This window comes from Aedes aegypti, chromosome 3 (genome assembly GCF_002204515.2).
Source record: "Aedes aegypti strain LVP_AGWG chromosome 3, AaegL5.0 Primary Assembly, whole genome shotgun sequence".
Lineage (NCBI taxonomy): Eukaryota > Metazoa > Arthropoda > Insecta > Diptera > Culicidae > Aedes > Aedes aegypti.
Genome location: NC_035109.1, coordinates 329121367 through 329142975, shown reverse-complemented (window position 1 = coordinate 329142975; position 21609 = coordinate 329121367). Strand labels below are relative to the sequence as shown.

The following is a 21609-nucleotide window of genomic DNA, read 5'->3' as shown; positions in this document are numbered from 1 at the left end:
ACAAATTACGTAACGCTCTAGGGAGAGGGGAGAGTAGACTCAAGCTTTACGGCTCATACAAACATTCAAATGTTTCATACAAAAAGCGTTACGGAGGGGGGCAGGTGGTCAAAAATTTTCAATTTTAGCGTTACGTTATAAATGGACGCCGCCAAATCGAGCTCTTCTGACCAACGCAATAAGTGTGGAATTTTAACACATGCTAGAAAACCTTTTCCCAGGATGATTTCATCGTTTTTTTCTCAACACGTAAAAAAATCCGTTCTGATATTCGTGAACAAAATATCATAGGAAACAGAACGCACACCTTATGCAGATTCGTGATTTAGATCCTGTCATCGTGATTCAACACATTTGATTTTCATGAACTGTTTTCACTAGTTCGGGAACAAACTTCTTGTCTGTATTCTGGCATCTTTGTTTCGTAACACTCCCAACACCATGATTTTAAAATCACGATACCGTAAATCCAAAAATTAATATTTGTGATTTGGTTCCTGGCAGCGCGAACTCTGTTCACGCTCGCTGTCAAACATAATAACGCATGCGCAAAACCCAGTAGTCAACAAAACTGACCCGAGTGCAAAACTGCAGTTCATTTTTTGGCAGAAACTCTTTTTTTTTCAGCTAAATGTTTAGATTCGGCTGGAATATTATTTAAATATGACTTATCCAGACGTTGTTCCTGCTAAAAAAGAAGCCTGCTGCTAAAATGGAACGATTTCGTAGCTGATACGTTTCATTTCGAGTGCGTTGCTGCCTGTTCAATGGGACAAACGACGTACATTTTTTTATGCTACCCCTTCAAATTATGTAGTTTTCTGGGCTGTTAAAAGTTATACAACCTGTTCATTTACAAATATTGTGCCATAATGGTAAATTTTGTGCTAATTTGAAGAAAATGTTCTAAAATAATCTTCTATAAAATGGGCAGTGGAAGGGAAATCAAAATTGGTCATTAAAATCACGGATCGCAGAACGCCAAAAGCGATCCAGAACAATGTTCTGGTTCTTGTGAACGGAGTTCTTGTTTGTCAGAACAAACATCACGTTTCTAGGATTTCTTAAGCGGTCTGTGATAAGATCAGCAGGCGTTACGGCTGATTTGTGGAACTTTGTTCCCGAATCTGTGATTTATGTTCATGGTGTATTTTCGTAAACCTGGATTCGTGACTGATAGTGCCTATTTTTGGGAACGGTTTTATTTGCGTGAAAAAAAAACGACACATAAAGAAGCTCCGCAATACTAAGCATCTCTGTGCGTCGTGAAAATTAAGCAATAACCAGCACAAAATCGATTTCTTTAGAATACTATGAAAATAACACACATTGCAGGACTGGTTGCGAATCACTTTCTAGTGACTTGATCACCACCGTGCACCCTCGCCAATTTGAACGGTTCCTCCTGCAAACCATTTTTAATTTTAACTTCTGGTTACCCTACGAACGACAGAAAACCGTTTTTCTGGTAACCTCTCTCACTGTTTTGTTTTGATTCTGCGTTCCGTTTTCGGTAAACTTTGACAGGTACTGGCACCGTTGTTTTCAGATTTTCCGAAGGAGGGAAGGAGAGCGATTTTCTGATGACGTCACCGTGTAATGGGCAATTGTTGCGTTCCATTTCACTTTACTCCGGTTGAACCTCGAGCTGCTCACTAAACAGTCACTATTTGCAACAAAAAGTCACTACAGTCACTACTTCAAGCTCTGGTGGCAATGAAATTATAGGATGAATTAGCTACTAAAACTGAAAGACAATAATGTTTTTTTTTGTTTTTCCAAATACGAAAACTTGGTTGATGTTTCATTTGAAAATCAAAGTGACAAGAATTACTCTCCCAAGGCTTCGATTGATAACTTGTATGCAGGGATGTGGTGCAACTCAAATCTCTTTCGGTGCTACACGCGCTGCTGCGAGAGATGCTTCTCATGTATTAAAATTAAAAATTAGGTAATCCAAGCCATTTATGGCAATGAAATCTCATGTTCCGTATAGATAACTGTTTAGAAATATTTCAAATTACTGCAGCTCACTATCTCTTTGTTTTCTTTTTTATGCATTTTTTTTTAAATAATACTCTATGTTTTAAAGTCACTTTCTAGGCACAATTTTGATCATTTTAGTCGTCAAAGTCACTATTATTTTGCTGTCTGCTAGCTACCAGCCCACATGGTTGTTAGTCAAGAAGAACCCGATTTTGTGTAACTTTTTTCAGAGAGTAATATTATCTGAATACGCATTAGAAAGCGAAGGAAGCGAATTTTAAAACAACTCCAAATCGCTTATTTGACTTATGTGCAGTTCACAAGTTCAGGATATGGCTGAATTTTTCAACATTCCGCATGTGCTAGAATAAGGGCGTAAGTAACATAATCGATTTCTCTTCATCGATCCTCCCTATAGTGAAAAAGGGTGACAAGATGCAGGTTTGCTGGAACTTTTTCACTTCAGGAAGTAAAAATATGAAAAAGTTTCAACAAACTTGCAACTTGTCACCTTTATTCACTGAAGAGAGAGTCGATGAAGAGAAATCGATCATGTTGCTTACGCCCTTACTGTAGCACACGCTTGACATTTAAAAAAAAGATACAGTGTTTCACATTAGCTGTTATTTATAATTATTATGGAGTATTATAATAAATTTAAAATAATCACGATTAGGGTTCCGTTAACATAAGGTAGCCTGGTATGAATATTCCACACGAAAGGAATAGATCAATGATCAAACAAGCTAATCGCTTAATTCAAATTGACCAGTATGAATCGCGTGAATATGGATCATTATGCAACAAAATCAGCGCAGCTATCGGTTGGAATAACTGCTCGAACATGGGTTTCAGTAGACCATTGTTTCACCTTGTAAGCATAAAATCAACACTGTCGAATTGGATAGGTTTGTTTGTTAGAGCTGAAATGTTGTTATAGCAGAATCACTTGAAATGTAAAACATACAACGATGTAAAACTAGCAGAAAAAAGTAAAAACAGGTTTGCTGATGTCCGAAAAATATCCCTATCTACTGAAAGATACTAGACTAAAACTAAGACTAAAAACAGACTAAAACCAAAAATTAAAAACAGGAAAATAATCTTAAGGGTATATCCTAATCTGTCATAACAAATGAATTTAAACTCTAGTAACAAAACAATAATGAAAATCTACGAAAATGGTGAATAAGGTTTTCGAAAGATGCTGAACAATAAAAAATATACATCAGTAGGTGAATTCCGGCGAACAATTTCTTCGAAGAGAAGACATTTTCTTCCATTACGCACCAGCAAGAAAATTTTCTTCGAAGAAAAGAAAATTTTCTTCGTGGTGTGTAATGGAAGAAAATTTCTTCTTTTCGAAGAAATTGTTCGCCGTAATTCACCTACAGAACTATAGATAAGCTGCAATCGCACAACAAACTAAGAAAATTTAGCGTCATCTAACAAACTAAGAGATGTAGCGCCATCTTCGATAGCTGATGATAAGGCTGATCGTGATCCGCAAGAACTGCGTTCTCCACGTCACTTATAGACATCAAATTAGAGAAATGAGGATATGTCTAGTAGAATGATACTTAACATACTCACTATAAACGGTTATGAATACCATCGCTACATCTATTCTGACGATTTACCATCGAGCTGACAAGGTATTCGAAAAAGCACTTGTTCGAAAGCATTCACGTTCCATTCAACATACCGAATTCTCACGTCGGACAAATACCGCGCATTGAACAAAGCAGATAATAGTTAAATTTAATGCCTAGCCCGTCACTGTCAACAGAACCACGTACGTAACAAATTAACACCAAAATTATCCCGCACACACAATCGCCGATCATTCAACCAACGACGAAGCCGTCTTGCCAGACGTGAAACTCCAAAACAGGTTGGCGGTAGCAGCCATCTCTCGTTCCTATAACTGACCTAACCCGGAAAGCTGACCAAGCGAGCAGGCAATCTACCAAACCGCCGAACGAAACTGAACTTAAAGCGCCACGCACTTACACTAAAAAACGATACGCACCTTTGAAGTACGATTCCCAAAAATTGGCACACCGAATTGTACACTTGGGATACTTGAAGAGGACGCTCTTATCAGTTCGCACAAATTAACGACACACCTTAGCCAAAAGTCGGGTAATTGGCTGCCAGCAATCCAGAACTTCGCTTGAGTTAGATAGGTCATTCGCACTGTGTCACACTCACCTTATCATAAGCTTCCAAATAACACATTGAATCAATGAGTCTCACTACTAAATTATAAATAAACAATTAAAAAGCAATATCGTCAAGACGGATCCGTCCAAACTCTCTAAATATCACCCGACAACACAAACTACTGAACTGAACAAACGAGCTAGCGACTGCGGCCAGGTGAATGAGTGAGGTGAAGTCGTGGTGAACGACGTCGACGTATTCGATGACGATCATCAACGAATGACAAGTGATGATGACGATGATGATGGGGAGAGATTCCAAATTACACCAGGTAAGAGCAACTACACGCATACCCAGGTGAAAAGCCCATGCGTGCCAATACAGACGCACCTCCCGGGATGGCAGCGCAACGCAGCAACGATTAGCTCACACGATATTTAGGGAAAGATGCCAATACTTATCTCACGCACACCTGTTGCACTGCGGTGTTGTCTGTCTGCCTGTCTGTATGTGTATGTATGGAGAGTGGTGTAGGGCACAATACCATGGCAGCAAAAACGACAACACAAGGTATGAGAGAAACACGAGTAGATCATGCAACAGGTCCAATGGGTCTTCTTTGAGCAAATGATTATCGTTTTAATTTACGAAATTACAGAACGAAAGCTTTGCTTAGACTGACTACACGGACTACACTTATCAATGGTTGCTATTCCGTGATTGACCGAAGTCAGAGAAAATGCACAAAGAATCAACAAGAAGTTCGGGTGGGATTGGCCATAATATTCTTCAGTGTGCATAATTCAGTGCCTCTATCTATACAGGGTCAATAACGGCGCCGGCCACGTCCTTGTAGTCAGGTGGGATTGAGGGAAGGAATATTAGTGTTGCTTTGCAATTTGGAGACCGTGTTTATCTGTTGATGGGAAGGATCGTTGGGTCACAGGATTCGTTTTGACAAGCGATTAGACCATGATAAACAATTATTTATGTTTACAAATAATGTCGACACTTGAAGTGACGAGCCATTCAAAGTTTGTTGAACGAATAGCTAACCGCACCATTCCTACAGCTGTCATAACGTAACACATGCATTATCATATTGGCCAGTGCATAACTCTTTTATGTCGACATTTACGGTGGCAAACCATTCAAAGTTGTTGAATAAAATAAAACTTTTGCAAATCGACACTCATGGTGTCGAATCATTCAAAGTATTTTTTTTAATTACAAAACCAAAGGTAGAAGGAAAGGGGTGTTTTGAAAAAAAAATTGTAAAACATAAATAATTTATGAAGCAGAGTCTATGCCGACACTCATAGTGACGAACCATTCATAGTTTGTTGATGAAAAAATCATATTTACGTATCACCGCTGAACAATTAAATGTGCAGTCATACAAATTTTACAGATTTGAAATAGAAGCATGAAACGAGCTCATCAATTGATCCACACAAACCACATTCAGGTTCACTTAACGCAACAATCCGGCGACGTTACGAAAAAATCATGCTTGCTTGACGCCAAGCCCATAGGAGCCTCAAAAACACGGTAAGGATTTTTCATAGCATTAAAAGATCGACACAACTGACAATTTCTAAGTCCCCAAAAAGGAAAATGAGTTTGCCAAGTTTTGGAGGAGACCTGGATTGGCGATGTACAGAAGCCCCTTGATTATTTCTTATTATTAATAAATTTCAGGGCTAGATTTGGAGTAAACTATCCGTCAGACAGTGGCCTTAGGTCCCCATATTTATGGTGACACGGGAGACCGTGTTATTTTCTCTTTTTTTGTCTCACTCCAACAATTATCATCAAAACTTTGCAGAAGCAAATCTCGAGTTTTGGTGAACCAATGAAGCTGAAAATTTAATTCAATATGTAGAATATAGTGATAAATTTTTCACATCGATATATGGAGTAGTACTTGAGATCTGATTCTTCAAATGGATAGGATGATGATAATGACGTCCCGTAGGGCCTTAACTTATTTTCTTTTGAATTTTGAATTTCCATTCTCACGTATTACATAGTCTCAAGCTTCCTTATCATCATGGCTTTGGAGTACTTAAGTAGGATCAAGATTCTATTAAACCGGATTTTTTTAGAATCTAAATAAGCAATTGATCCAGGAAGCTTCTTCTATGTAGATACTAGAATATATAATGTTCTGAGCAATGCAACGAGGAATATTTCTATTAATTCCTGAAAGATTTGCTTTGGGCATAAAGTGACTCGAATGAAGCAGATATATCTGATTTTTTTTTTCAAGAAGATTTATAGGAATCGTTTTTTTTTTTTTTTTCAAGGATTTTACTGAAGAGACCTCCAAGTATTTTCCCACAGGGGTACGCAAAGAAATCATTCCAAGGGTTTTCCGAAATATTCGAAAAGGGTTCTTCCACGTATCACTTAAGTTTTTCCAATGATAGCCTTGAGATTTATCTGAGAATTTCTTTCTGGTGCTCATCTAATGAGTTTGCGAGAATTCTTCAGAATATTGGCCATGCTCTCATTTTTTCTAGGCAGCTTATCTTTAATTCATCCAGGACTTATTGCAGGTAAACTCTCGTAAATTTGAAGTCAGTCCCATCTGCATTTTGGTCAAAATTAAGTTCATATCAGTTTTCAACATATCTTTCTATGATCTTTCAGATGCACTGACGAGACTTCACATTTTATTCCTTAAAATAACAATAAAACACCAAATCGGATTGTCCCATAACGAAAAGTAATCGCATATCAGTCTCACTGCAGATTTCCGCACCGCGTAACTCAAAATAAACCATATTTCGGTCATCTTCAAATTTTTCTCAGGAAAGTATCGGAGAGAAAAGCAATTTGTGGAAGTTTCATTGAAATTCAAACAAATTTGAATCTTCTGATTTTTTTTATATTCATATGAACTTCTTTAGTGATTCTATCATTTTCTCTCAAGACTTCTTCTAAATTTTATTGCAAGAGTTCTTCTAAAAGTACAAGGAAAGAAAAGTTGTTAGAGAATTTGATCAAAAGTTCTTCCAATGGTACTTTTATGAGTTTCGCTGAGAATTCTTCCTAAAATAACAACCACTTGATTATAGAAGTATTTTATCTTAATTTCCTTTGAGAAATTCATTAAAAACCATCACCAATATTGGTTTTAGTGATTTCCGCAAAACTAACTATTTGAAGCTCAGGAACTCGTTCAAAAATATCACCTGATATTTTTCTATGAACTTTTTCAAGATACATTTGACGAATCTTCCAAATGATCAACTAGAAATTATTCTAAGAAATATTTTATCAATTATTCCAGGTATTCATTCTTGAAAGCTAAACATAGAAATTTATTCAAAAAAAAACTTAAAGATCCTTTTGAAATATCATATTGAAATTTCTGGAGTAACTGTTACTTGTTTTTGGTTTCCACAAGATCCTAGCTACGCTCATGTATGCGTGACATTATGCCGGCAGGATATTTTTCGAAAAAATACGAAATTATCGTCCAAATGTCTGAACGTTGTCAAAAAAAATATCCCAACAGGAGTGGTATTTAATGAGCTTTTTTTCAGCGCAGGAATTAGCCTTTTTCAATCCAGGATCACGACATTAGTAGCTAGACACCAATTTCTTTATCTAATTACAATTTCAAAAGGGGTACGTAATTCACTAGACCCCGTTTTTTACAGTGGCACGATGTACATCTCTATTTTATGGGCCCCTAAATTTGGACCCCGAAAACTAGAGCTTTAGCTAGAGCTACGCCACTGATGAATTCGAATTATACACTTTCATTCTTGTTTACGGCGGATCCAACTTTCGATCGAATCCTATTCGTTCGCATCTATGGCACACTTGATTTTACTGGTGTAAGCGAGAATGCCAAACGATTTTCGATCGAAAGCGCGTTCGAACGTAAACAAGATAGGGGTGATAATTTAAGAACCGTTAAGCCTCAAGAATCCATCATTCAAATAATCAGAAATCATCAAAAATTAGAAATCATTTTTTTTTTACAAATTTCTATGAATCCTCATGAAAATCTATCAATGAATTAGAGAGAGCAAGTGCAATGCAATGAAAGATTTTCTTGAATATTGCTTTAATATTTAGCAAAAAAAAAACTGGCTCTGAAAATTTCTAAAATGATTATGGTTATTTTCCTCTTAAAATACTTTAGAAGTCATCCACCCACGTTTATAAGCCTATAAGTTTAAATAGATTTACAACTTCTTTTTCTTATTCTCCTTCCTTTTCTTTTTATATTAGTAGATTTAAGTACATTCAATTATTTATAATCAAAAGCTGGAAATACAGTCTCTTATGTATTATCTATATGAACATGTTCAATTATGTTTGAGAAAGTTATTATTAATGGAGAAAATCAACGAAAAAGAAAAAAAACTGCTACAATCAGTATTGCAACACTTCATACTGAACATAACAACTTTAAAAAATATTTTTGAAATTACGGATTACCACATGTTTACATTCGATACTTGTATCTGTCAAATATAAATCTATCTCTCTATATAAATAAAAATGAAATGGTATTTGTATGTCACGAGTATATTTGTAGAAATCCACTGGAATAACTGGGAATACAAATTTGACATTTTGTAAACAAATTTGTCCGTAGCCTACTGTAAAGCTAAAATGGTGATGTAACGTACAATGGTCATCACGCTCAAGTGTATAGGCGCCTTTGTGTAGATTAGTGTAACTCAGAGGAAAACACGCTACCTTGGAACACCCAGAATTTGGGTGTATATTTTTTTGAACCAACTCATTATGCGTGGTAAAGATGAACAAACTATGAATGAAATTATGAAAAAAATCCACGTGCTCAGTGGGATTCGAACCCACGACTCTAGTATGCTAGACCATAGGTTCCCAAACTTTTCAGGTGCACGACCCATCTAACCATCAGGCATATTTTTTGCACCAAGAAAAAATCATGAAAAAATAGTTGTTACACACATTTTTTTTTGTAAACTTTTGCTTCATTAGCGATGGGATTCCATCAAAAACAGTTAAACATTACATAACCCTAAGTCTTATCAACATTGAAAGTGTCAAAATGATATACTTCTGATACAAAAATATTCAAATATGGGATGAATAATAATTTATCAACCACTCTTAAAATGAAACAGGCATCTTTTTCAAGATGAACTAGGACTCTTAAAAATGCGTGAAAAAACCAAAGCGGCCATGTTTGGATTCCAGCAATTTTGTCCAAACGTAACACAATTTAAGTCATACTGCAACCTTAGTTTTGATTAAATTGTAGAAATTGTTGATGATAATCACCAAAATCGAACAAATTTCAGAAAACCGTTCTATTTTCGTTAAGTTTTGCTTTGCTGAAAATAACAGCTGAGAACAGAAGTTAGCTAAAATAATTGAACCATGAATTGAACATTTCACCATTTTGGCTAAATCCTGGGTTAAATCAAATTTCCAAAATTTTTAGTTTCGCGATATTAAGCTAAGCTTTTCTGTATTATCAACAGGAAATAATCGGCGTACTTTTCTAAAAATCTATCGCAATTCCATATACAGCAGCTTTGCGGAGAAAAATACAACATATTTTTGCAAGAATATACGAATGTGATGAGAAAGATATTATGCGAACAAGAGATTTTGGCAGATATTTGTCCGTTTTACATATCAAATTGTCTAATATGATCATCGACTCAAGCATGCTAAACATGTCGATTTCAGGAATCTTGGTCAAGTTTGAACTGATCCTACGCCTGATTATTTCAAATAAATAGCACAGAATCTGATATACCAAAATCATAGAGAACAAGATTTTTTCTCGCGACCCAACAGAGATCGGTTTACGACCCCCCTGGGGGTCGCTTCCCACAGTTTGGGAAACTATGTGCTAGACGAATGCTGTAGTGCACTGCTGCACTAACTAAACGGCTGAGCCACTTGATGACCTGATAATTCCGAAGGTTGTAACCGAATTCAAATCCCAACAGTTCATGCAGACCCTTCTCATAACTCATATTCATCCATTCCATGTATACACAAACGCGCAGCGTGAATGCGATTTATTTAGTGTTGAAACTGTTTGCCTATTAGTTAAAAAATCAAGTCAAAATTTTACGAATAGGAAAGAAGGGTGTAGCTCTATTTTGTGCAAAATAGTGATGAGTTGAACAAATATTGGATATTGTGTTTCCCCCTAGACTGATCTATCAGTCTTCATAAGTGCCAATAAAAGTTAAAGTACTGTGATATTTCATTTGCAAATGAAATTTGAATTATGCGGGACGTGTTCATAAATAGCAGCACCATCTTCTAATGTACTTGTAAACAACTTTGTAAGGAGTTTCATATTCAAGTATTTTTAACTAAATTATTTCAAAACTTTGAAGCAGGTATACAATTTTCTGGGGAATGGTTCATTCTGGGGATTGGTTTTCTGGGGAATGGTTCATTCTGGGGAGTGAATTTCTGAGGAATGGAATTCTGGGGAACGGGTTTCGGGGGAATGTATTCCTGGGGAATGTTATAGAAGCATCAATGCATGTTTTATGTACAGCGACACTTGTTTTGTTGTTCTTTGAGGCCCATCGTCAACAGATACCAAGTTTGGGTGGCAATGTTATGGCTAATGGCTAATGTTATGGCTCAGTTATTGCGATCTTATACGATACGTGGTTCACTGGGGTGTGAACCACGTATCGTATAATGAACTGCAGATATTTACTTATTTCTAAATTATGATTCTAGGGACTAATTCAAGTATTCAATTGAAAATATGCGCAAGCTAACTAAGCGAACTGTCTATTTCGGTCTGTGCTCACTATTATTCTACCTTATGACAGTCTGATCTTACTCAGAGACAAACGATACATCTTGTAGAAGTCTAGAGTCACTAAATACTACAAGAAATCATTCAGTTATTTCCAACAACGTCTGTAAAGTAAAACACCTACTCCCAATAGTAAAACGAGAGTAGTGAGTTTTATCATCGCTCTCTCATTGGGGTTCTCGTTCGCTGCTATTATTTATCAAGTTTGTTAAATACACCTGCGAAGCATTGCCGATCGCAGATCGATACAGATGGAATGTTTTTCTTCGCTTGCTTTCAATCTAGGGGGTTTGTAAACAATGTTAGAAACAATTTAATAATGCCAAAAGTTAGCATTAAGTGAAAATTATATAGCCCGAAGAAGGCTAATTAACCCCTCTACCGGCAGCTTCAGTTTTTTACCGCAAAATTCAAATTCAAATCGTTATAACTTTTTTGTTTTTCAATATTTTTGCACCATTTTTTCACAAGTTCTCAAAAAACTCTTCTAGTTTTAGTATCTGTGTCGATATTGATCATTGGTCATCTGATTTTGAAGATATTCCAAAATTCCTTGGGGGACCGACCCGTAACCAGAACCCCCCGTTGGTTTCTCAGCTGGTTTAACCGTATTCGGATATTCACTCTTCGGAACAATACATTAATGAGAGTATGTTGTGAAAAATGAAGCAATTTGGTGTAGCCGTCTTTAAGTAATGAGCATTTAGGTTTCTTGAACCACGCTGGCCAAATAAAGATCTTAAAAACTTCAAAAAACATCGTATCGTAATTTTCAGATATCTCCAAGAATTCCTAATTGATTTGCATGATTTTTTCAGAGTAGCTCCTTATTACCTGGCATTATATAGCCTACATTTTATTTTTTTGATAATTTGATCAAAAACAAAATGGCCGCCAAAGACATTTTATATGGAAAATGTCGGTCCCCCAGGGAACATCGGAATATCTTTAAAACTATACCACCAATGATTAATATCGACACGGATTCCTAAACTAGAAGAGTTTTTTGAGAACTTGTGAAAAAATGGTGCAAAAATATTGAAAAACAAAAAAGTTATAACGATTTGAATATTTATTTTGCGGTAAAAAATGAAGCTGCCGGTAGAGGGGTGAAGGCACGATTATCATTAAGTTGTGCAAACGAGAGCACAATACCTTTTCTCTCCCAATAAACAATCATATCACTCCAATCGCTATCTTCCTAGAAACTATTACACATCAATACGTGAATAAATTCGTGCCATCTCTCACTAATATATCTCAAACAGTCCGGACTTCTTACAACCACAAGTGAACCTGCCTCACCTGTGTGACCATAGCTAATGTGATTGAAGGAGCCTATACCTGTCCCATTGCCTCGTCTTCATCAGTGTGAAATTGAGCAACGAGCAACAAAACCAACATAGGTATTCCGAACCCTGGATCGGGACCTGCCTCATTAGTGGGCACCCTGCGCCACCATATGAAGTTGGATCCGGTCGAATAGCTTCAGCGCGCCTTCCCTAAGTGGCCTTGCTGGCTCATAATCCGTAGGCTCGTCGTCCTCACTCGGTGTAAACGTAGAGCATATAGGATGCACCACAGGTATATGAATGAACGCACTTTTCTCCTCAGGCAGTCATCATCGTTCTCTCACGGTGCAGAAATGCGGTGGAGGCTCACCTGTTTTCCAAAGTGAAACCCCCATTAGAGCTCTACATACAGTAACGGATAACACATTAGCAACTTTTTCGATTTTTCTTTCAAAATGGATAACTTTAGATGGTAAGGTCTGATTTACCTTTTCGTGAATAGATTTGAGCGAAATTTTGGCAGATTTTCAGCAATAACTTGATTTCCAACATATACTTTTCAGTGGTTTCCAATCAATTCAAAAGCAATAACGATTTGACCAAACTGAATTTTTGGCAAACTGAAAAAAACAGGAACAGCACTATGGTATTTCCAGCAAAGTTGAAGATTAAGGCAAGATGATCAAATTTTCTTAAGACAGTTTTGTGTAGAGATTTCATATTTATAGATATATAGTTTGGAATGTTTCGGTAAAAATTTACTTCAAGTTTTTATTATTTACTTTTGAACAAGTGATTTGAAAAATCTAGATTGATTGATTGACTCTTTATTAGGAAAATTCATCCCAAGGCTCATCAAGGCCAAGGTTCATCCCCAAAAAATCTGGAATTGGAAAAATATATATTAACATTCGAGTTATGGATGACGTGCTTTGAAAATTTCATTTAAATCTAAATAACTGAAATCTACACTAGCATTATTTAGTATGGGAACCGGAAAAGTTTCAAATGCATTGCCCAACACTGTAGATAGGTACGTTCGGGATTGGGATCGTTCCGGTCCGGTGTGCGAGGTGCGTGCGTGGGAGCGAGATGGGTGAACCGGTATGTTTATGCTGGCGTTTGCTCTCCTTTTTTTTCTGTTCGTACCTTTTAACAGCTCCCCCGGCGCACCTGTGTCTTATGCTGGTCAGTGTTTCTGACTATGGAAGCGTTATAGGTAAGCAATAGTACACGTGTCACGTTTTGGAGGTATGCGGCTGTGGTGGCGGCAGCAAAGCTGTCTGCACTAATTGACTTCTAATTTTGCGTTAATTGATTTGCATATCGGAGAATTTGCTGGTCTAGAGTGGTTAGACAAAGTCACTCATCTCCGAAATAGGATCACCCGTCGGTGCATTTTGATGCTTGATAGACTTCCACTATCTTTTGAAAAGGATATTTTTTTATCCCTATATTGGAATCATTTCTAACATTCATTTTAAATTTCTTTATTAGTATCAATTCAAACATTACATTAGTTTGTTATATCTTGGTGTTCTGTGTTAGGTAATACTATCATCCTTATTTGGTATAACTAGATTGAGCTATTCTTAACATTTTGTTACGATATTACATTTCATTTGCCGTAGCAATTCAGAAGGTTTACTGATGTGTTAATTTCATTTGCTTATAAGAGAAAAATAATAAACCATTTAGTTCCACCAGAGATTGTATCCTTTGACAGATAAGCGTATTTCGACCTCAACCGTAAGGCCATCGTACCGTAAGGCTTCAGTGTTGTGTACTAGACTCGACTCGACCCCTAATAAGTGAATGTTTAGTAGATGGATTCTAAGCATTTTTTTTTTATTTGAATAATCAATATAACTGTTCTTCGTAATTATTTAGCTTTAAAATACTGTTTTGAAGTTCGTAATGTGAAAGTCCATTTCTCACATGAATTTTATGGAAAGCTTGGGCAGGATTTTTACAAAATCTTCAGCAGTATTGTCGACAGAATGAACAGTGATTTTGAACAAAAACAATCACAGAATCCTGGGCAAGGTGTTCTCATAATCTTAACGATTCTGACAGATTCTGAGCGAAATTCAAATAAAATCTTAGACAAAAATTTCACATGTTTCTGGATAGGATTACAAAAAAATCATGAACAAAATTCTGACAGAATTTTGCGCAGAATTCTGCCCAAGATTCTCATTTAATTATAGATAATATTCTCTCAATATATCGATCTCTTAATTCTCTAGATTTTCAAAATTCTATAAGAATCTTTTGAAGAATAACTTTGAATGCTCGTTTATAAACCAGAAAACGAAGCAATTGAGAAATTCAATTTTGCCATCATACGTTTTGAAAATGTCAACGTAATCACCAACAATGGCAGAGAGATTTGGGCGAAATTTTTGTATCTTGAATTAGTAGGAGCATTTACTGTACACAATAAAAACAATGTATTCTATTTTATTTTTTGTTCGAAACTGTTGTGTTCAGGATAAAATAAAGTCATGAATTTTGAGCTGTCGCACGATATGAGTGAATAAGATTACAATAGTGTCTCTTTGAGGCCCTACCGGAACCGATTCCGGGGTATATTGGTGTGGCCAGAACCGTGATCCATAGCAAGATAAAAAATCATGCATTTTGAGCCATCGCACGATATGAGTGACTAGGATTACAAAAGTGTCCCTCTGAGGCACTGTCGGAACCGATTCCGGAGTATCCGGATGTGGGCAGAACCTAATATTGGTACATGGAATCATAGCTATGGTGTTCAGCATAAAAAATCATGAATTTAGAGCCGTCCAACGATATGAGTGAATAAGATTACAAAAGCGTCCTATCGGAACCGATTCCGGGGTATCCAGATGTGGCCAGAACCTCATATTAAACCATGGCATTACAACTATGATGTTCAGCATGAAAAATCAAGAACTTTGAGCCGTCGCACGATATGAGTGAGTAGGATTACAAAAGTGTCCCTCTGAGGCCACGACGGAACCTATTCCGGGTTATCCGGGAGTGGCCAGAACCTCATATTGGTTCATGGCATCATAACTATGATGTTCAGGATAAAAAAAATCAAGAATTTTGGGCCATCGTGCGACGGCCCAAAATTCTTGAATTCTTGAAGTGAGTAGGATATTTTTTAAAAACTTCATTTGCAAATGCATATGTTGCAAATTTTTTATTTTTTAAACAAATGATGACACCCAATGCTCGTGGCTAAATACTGTATTTTGTATTCTGAAAGTTTGAAGCATGTTCAAAAAAATGTCTTAAGTGATTATTTTATTTAGCTGATATGGGGTAACATTGATCACCCATGAAAACAACGTTCGGTAAAATTGAAAATATCATTACTTACTAAAATCATGGTCCCTGAAGCTGAATATGAAGAACAAACTCTTACAAGTCACTTACTTTTTGTGTTATTTCAAAATTTGAAACACCATGAATTGCGAAAAACGCTTAAATGTAGGCAATTTCCTAAGGAACTTCTGCATTATTAATAGTAATTTGTTAATTAGCTTAAATGAACATTCTTATGAGAGTTTTGACAACGGAATCGTTTTCAGTGATGTCACTTTTAGTAATGACTGCGTTTTTTCTGCTCATATTGGCAGGATTTTTGTCCCGTTTACGTTTAATAATTGCAGGGTGTTAATTCAAAATCAGTTTTATAATTCCTGTATTTTCCCCGGATGCCCACGAAATTGATGACAAAATGATCCTGCGATTTGGCATATATATTTTTGTGTACAAAATAGGACAATTAGTAGGAACCTATCTAATTTATGTATTAGTTATTAATAAATTTATAAAATACTTCCATGATGACTCCATAAACTTTATAAACTTCCACAAAAGGGTTCAAAGTTCAGCCAACCCATTACCTTCTAAGAATTTATTTGAAATTATGCGTTAGACATGGAGAAATTCTTCATCCTGTAGAATTCATATTGGATCCAAGGAAAGACCTTTTTAATAGAAACGATATCTCCAAATACATTTTATTGTTCTCCGATAAAGCTGGCTAAAACATTTGTCATAAATCCCAGATTTCATCTTTCAAGCAACATTTTAAACAGAGGCGACTCGTAACCTCACTTTTTACCTGTTCTACGAATCTAAAAATGGTTAATTCGGCAGAATTAGATTAAAAAGTAAACAGTAAATCATTGGAATCGTCCTTTCTAACAGATCTCTTTTCAATAGATGCAAATTTGTTGCTGAAGCTCAAAAATTTCTATTCGTGGAACAGGTAGATTTGAGGTTAGGGAATCGCCACTGCTTTTAAAGATTTGATCAAGAATCTCGTCAAAAATTCAACTATTTATTTATTCATCTAAGATCGTGCTATGAAATTTGATAGAGAAGATTGGAAGAATTCGCCGTGTATCTTCAGTGTAATCCATTTTTTTTTTTCCTGTGTTGGGTGTATAATCACTGCGACCATTTATTTGATCTATTGTGATACACCACCCATTTTAATGTATAACCGTATTCAAGGTGATAGATTACTATGATTAGTTATCCTCAACTCATGATTTCGGTATTTTCAAAATGGGGAATAATATGTCGTATAAACCGAACTACTTTGAATGGAGCTAAGGACCATATATCAGAGGGCTGTAGAAACCCTTGATCAAGATACTTTAATCTCACAGCAAAAAGTGCAGCGCAGTTACACAGAAGGTGTTCAGAGGTTTCTGTTTCCTCACTACAAAAGCGACAAATATCATCTTCAATTCTTTTGATTAGTCGTAAATGATATTTAACTAAACAATGTCCTGTAATTAGTCCTGTGTATGCACACAGGTCTTTTTTTGACAGGGCGAGAAGTTTTTGTGTATTTGATTTATTGGGTGTTATAAACTTTTTAGATTGGCGGGCTACAACAGTTTTATTCCAGTTGGTATTTACCATGGCTTTTTCCCAGTTCCTGAGCTCCATTTTAATGGAGCATGGTGAGACTCCACAGAAAGGCTCTGGCCCTTGTAAATGTTGAGATGATCCAACTCTTGCCAGCTCATCTGCTTTTTCATTTCCTTGTATTCCCTGATGCCCAGGCACCCAGTAAAGAACTATAGTATTATTTACCGATAATTTTTGAAGTAATAGAGTACATTCCCAAACCAACTTCGAAGTACATGTGTATGATTTCAAAGCAGCGAGCGCTGCTTGGCTATCAGAAAAAATGCATATGTTGGAATGCTTGTATTTTCTTTTTAAGCAAATAGAAGCACATTCTAGTATAGCTTGTATTTCAGCCTGGAAGACGGTTGGCCATCTACCCATTGAGACTGATAAACATACACCGGGACCTGTAACACCAGCTCCCACTTGATCGTTTTGTTTGGAACCGTCAGTATAGAAGACTATTGAACCTGAGCGAATTTGTGGTCCTCCCACATCCCAGACAGAGCGATCCGGCTCTACTACATTGTACCTACGATCAAAATTAAATGTCGTTTCCATCCAGTCATTGTTGACTGTAACTAATGGATTAATTAGAACTTTTTTCAAAATTTCCAAATGACCTTTTATGTCACCATCATAAAAAACCGTAGTTCGTTTAAGCCGTAGTGCGGCTTTTCCAGCTTTTAGTTGAACGAATTGATACAGAGGGAGTAGATTAAGCATTGCATCTAATGCTTTTGTAGGTGTGCTGCGCATTGCGCCTGTTATGGATATAGTAGCCAGCCTTTGTATTTTTTCTAATTTTTTTATTGCACTCTTTTCCAAAGTCTTCGGCCACCATACTAATGAAGCATACGTAATTCTGGGTCTCACAATAGCCATGTATATCCAGTGGATTATAGCTGGCCGCAGTCCCCATTTATTTCCAAAAGTTCTTTTACTTATCCATAGTGCATTTGCTGCCTTATCGAGTATGTTACTTAAATGTAGACTCCAGTTTAATTTACGATCTAAAATGACTCCCAGATATTTAACATTCGATGAAAGTGTCATTAAAGTCCCTCTCATACGAAGATCAGATATCTTGAATGTTCTTTTCTTAGTAAACGGAATGATGCTTGTTTTTTGAGGATTGATGTCCAGTCCTTCAGATTCGCACCATTTAATTGTGTAGTTTATAGCTGCTTGCATTCTGCTTGCAATGATATTGTCATGTTTTCCTCTGACTATAATAACAATGTCATCTGCAAACCCAATTACTTCAAATCCCTGTGCTTCTAAACTTGCCAGTAATTCATCAACAACAAGTGACCAGAGAAGAGGCGAAAGAACGCGTGTAATCCATACAAGATCTGGTCAGGGGCCACATAAAAACTTTGTCAAAGATCAAGCACTTGTCGAACCAGTAATTCAGACAAGGCTTCATCAAGGATCAGTATCATCAATAACCCCAAAAATCTGCCGCATCCAAAAATCCGAGAGCATTGTCAATACCAAATTTTGCTTGCAAGGAAATGTAAACATCAAGACTATCAGTGAGGTTTTTGGGGCCCGGTGCGGAGTTTGATTTAACCTTCGGGCTGTCGCGCTGTTGTACTTTGTACAACAGTTGTGATTTATATGCTATCATTTTGCAACAAAGATACCTATCGACACCAAACCAAAATGTATTCCTCAAGAATCTTCTTAAGAACAATACTCGACAGTTTTTATTTACAGTATGGCCTTCAATAATACGGTAAAATCTGTACATTTGTTGAAGTCGCATAATAATGTACGCACTATGTACGGTTCGAGGAAACCACAGTTCGAAATCGCCATATCTTAAAATCTAGATAGTATAGAAACTTGAGGTCTTTATTAAAGTTGTTCTGGAGGTAAAGCGCTATATGATGGTACCTCATTTAATTCGGAATTTGACCGCTAGGTGGCACTAGTGGGCATGGAAGTTTTACTTTTGTATTGCAGATATTTCAGGATTCTGTATATTTAGAAGGATGTCGTCTTCGGCAAAGTTGTTTAGTAAGTTAAGGACTATCATTTTTCGAGCTAGTTGATTCAAAATTTTGCCACTAGGCGGCGCTAGTGAGCATGAAACTTTTGTTTGCAGATATCATGTAGACGTTACACATTTTTTCAAATTGCAATCTCCTTGTTCCATTTTTATTGCCGAATTGATTGCTTTGTATTTTACATGTAACTTAATTAAAGAGTGCTCTCCAAATGTTTTCATTATATGTACTGATAGTATGAGTTGTATAAATGCTATTAAATCCATTAATTTTCATTATAAGACACACCATTTGTTATTATTGTTGAGAAGTTTGTTGTATAATTTACATAATCAAGGATTCGTGATTAAATTTGTCTGGGTTCCAGCTCATTGTCAAATATTTGGTAACGAGCAAGCCGATTGTTTAGCTAAGATGGGTGCAACTCGTGGTATTATTTTCGATCGTGATATTTTTTATTCAGAATATTTTTCAAAATTGAAAAGAGTCACAATGAACTTCTGGCAAATTGATTGGAATTCTAGTGATAAAGGTCGTTGGTGTCATTCCATTTGCCCAAATGTCAATAAAAATCCCTGGTTTAAGTATTTATCTGTTGGTAGAAATTTCATTTGCCTTTTTTCTAGGCTTATATCTAATCATTATATTTGCAATAGCCATTTATATCGCATTAATATTGTAGATTCTAATTTATGTGACTGTGGCGAGTCTTATCAAGATATTGATCACATTATTTTTCATTGTAAGAATTATGTTTTACCTTGAAAGAAAATTCTTGATCATTGTCAAACATTAGGCCACTCTGTACCTTCATCCATTCGTGATATTATTGGCAGTAAATCTCTTTCTATGATGAAAATTATTTTTGAGTATTTAAATGAAATTTGTTATGTTGTATGATACCGCCTTTTTCAATTATCTTTTCAGAGTTCAAGAAATCTATCTCATCGTTTGTCCGTTGGCCACCACAGCTTATTGATGTTCTCCCTTCAAGATCTTGGCTCTGTTATGGATTATTTCCGGTTGAGCCTTTACTTTATAAGTAGTCTAGTCTTATTTTATAACGTTTTTGAAAAGATGAAGAGGTTTTGCGCCCTTTTGAGAAGTATTTTTAAAGAAAATCACTCAAAGGGGTTTTTCCCTTTTCCAAATTTTTTGTTAAAATAAATAAATAAATAAATAAATCTCAGGAGCCTGACCATTTAGAAAGATAGTGTCTTCGGCAAAGTAGCTCAGTAGCTCAAGGGCTATCGATATTTGAGCCAAGAAATAGGGTATTTTGCCACCAGGCGGCGTTAGTGTGCATGAAATTTTTGTTTTGCGGATACTGGATGATCTCGACTTTTTAGACAGGCACCTTCGGCAAAGTTGTTCAGAAGCTCATGGACTATCATTATTTTGCAAAATCTCGAACTTTAAGGATTAAACAAAGAAAGAATTTGAGCTACTGAACAAATCTGCCGAAGACATCATCTTTCTAAGTGACCAGGCTCCTGTGATATTTGCGAAACAAATGTTTTATGCTCACTAGCGCCGCCAAGTGGCAAAATTTTGAATCAACTAGCTCAAACAATGATAGTCCTTGGGTTATCGAACAACTTTGCCGAAGACATCATCTTTCTAAGTGGTCAGGATCATGAGATCTGAGAAACAATAATTTCATGCTCACTAGCGCCGCCTAGTGGCATAATCCCGAATTTCTTGGCTATAATAATAATAGCCCTTAAGCTACTGAACAATTTTGCCGAAGACGTCATCTTTCTAAGTGGTCAGACTCCTGGGATATTCGTAAAACCAAGGGTGTTGTACAAAGTACAACGCGCGACTACTCGCGTTACAAAAATTCGCGCGACGACCGAAAGGTTAAGGGCCCTCAAAATTAAGGTGAACGCCGTCTAAATGTTGGACGCTAATGTAAAACCGACCCTTGAAACAAACATTGAACAAATAGCTTTTGCAGAATTATAACTAAAGTGATGGATCTTATGTCAATTAATGAGCCTACAGTTCTTATTTTTAATACTTGTGCAGAAGCACATTGGTTCACTAAAAATTATCGAGAGGATTTCCAGTGAATTGTCATAGAAGTGGAAATATTAGCTGACGAAGTAGCGCTGGAGAGCAATGATTCGTTACATCTTTAATAGGGTCCTAAAGCCCTGTCTCAATTTTAGTACCAAACGCTTAAGTTTAGGGCAGAAACACATGTTTACTCAATTTTTAATTGATTTTCATTGGTTTAAGTACAAAAAACATTTTTTTATGATTTTGTCACACCTTTTGGTTTAAACTCAAATGTTGGGTATATTTTGTTTTCCGTGTCCCTTCCGAAATGTCAGATAGGAACAACCCCAGTGCTCAAACTATATGCCCTGTGGCATTTTTGTCGAAAAAGTGAATGTCAAACAAGATCACA

At 36.3% G+C, this 21609-nt stretch overlaps 1 protein-coding gene across 4 annotated transcripts in view; it reads right to left on the bottom strand.

Moving 5' to 3' along the window:
- The window catches only part of LOC5574775 (RNA-binding protein fusilli), a 267224-nt gene that overhangs the window by 220247 nt on the left and 25368 nt on the right, over nucleotides 1-21609 (bottom strand). Inside the window, exon 1 of one of the 4 annotated variants that reach the window (XM_021851399.1) lies at nucleotides 4201-4348. The exons of the other annotated variants lie outside the window; for them this stretch is intronic. The gene's annotated coding sequence lies outside the window, so the exon portion shown is untranslated. Of the gene's footprint in view, nucleotides 1-4200; nucleotides 4349-21609 lie in introns of those variants that run through there. 4 annotated transcript variants of the gene reach the window in all.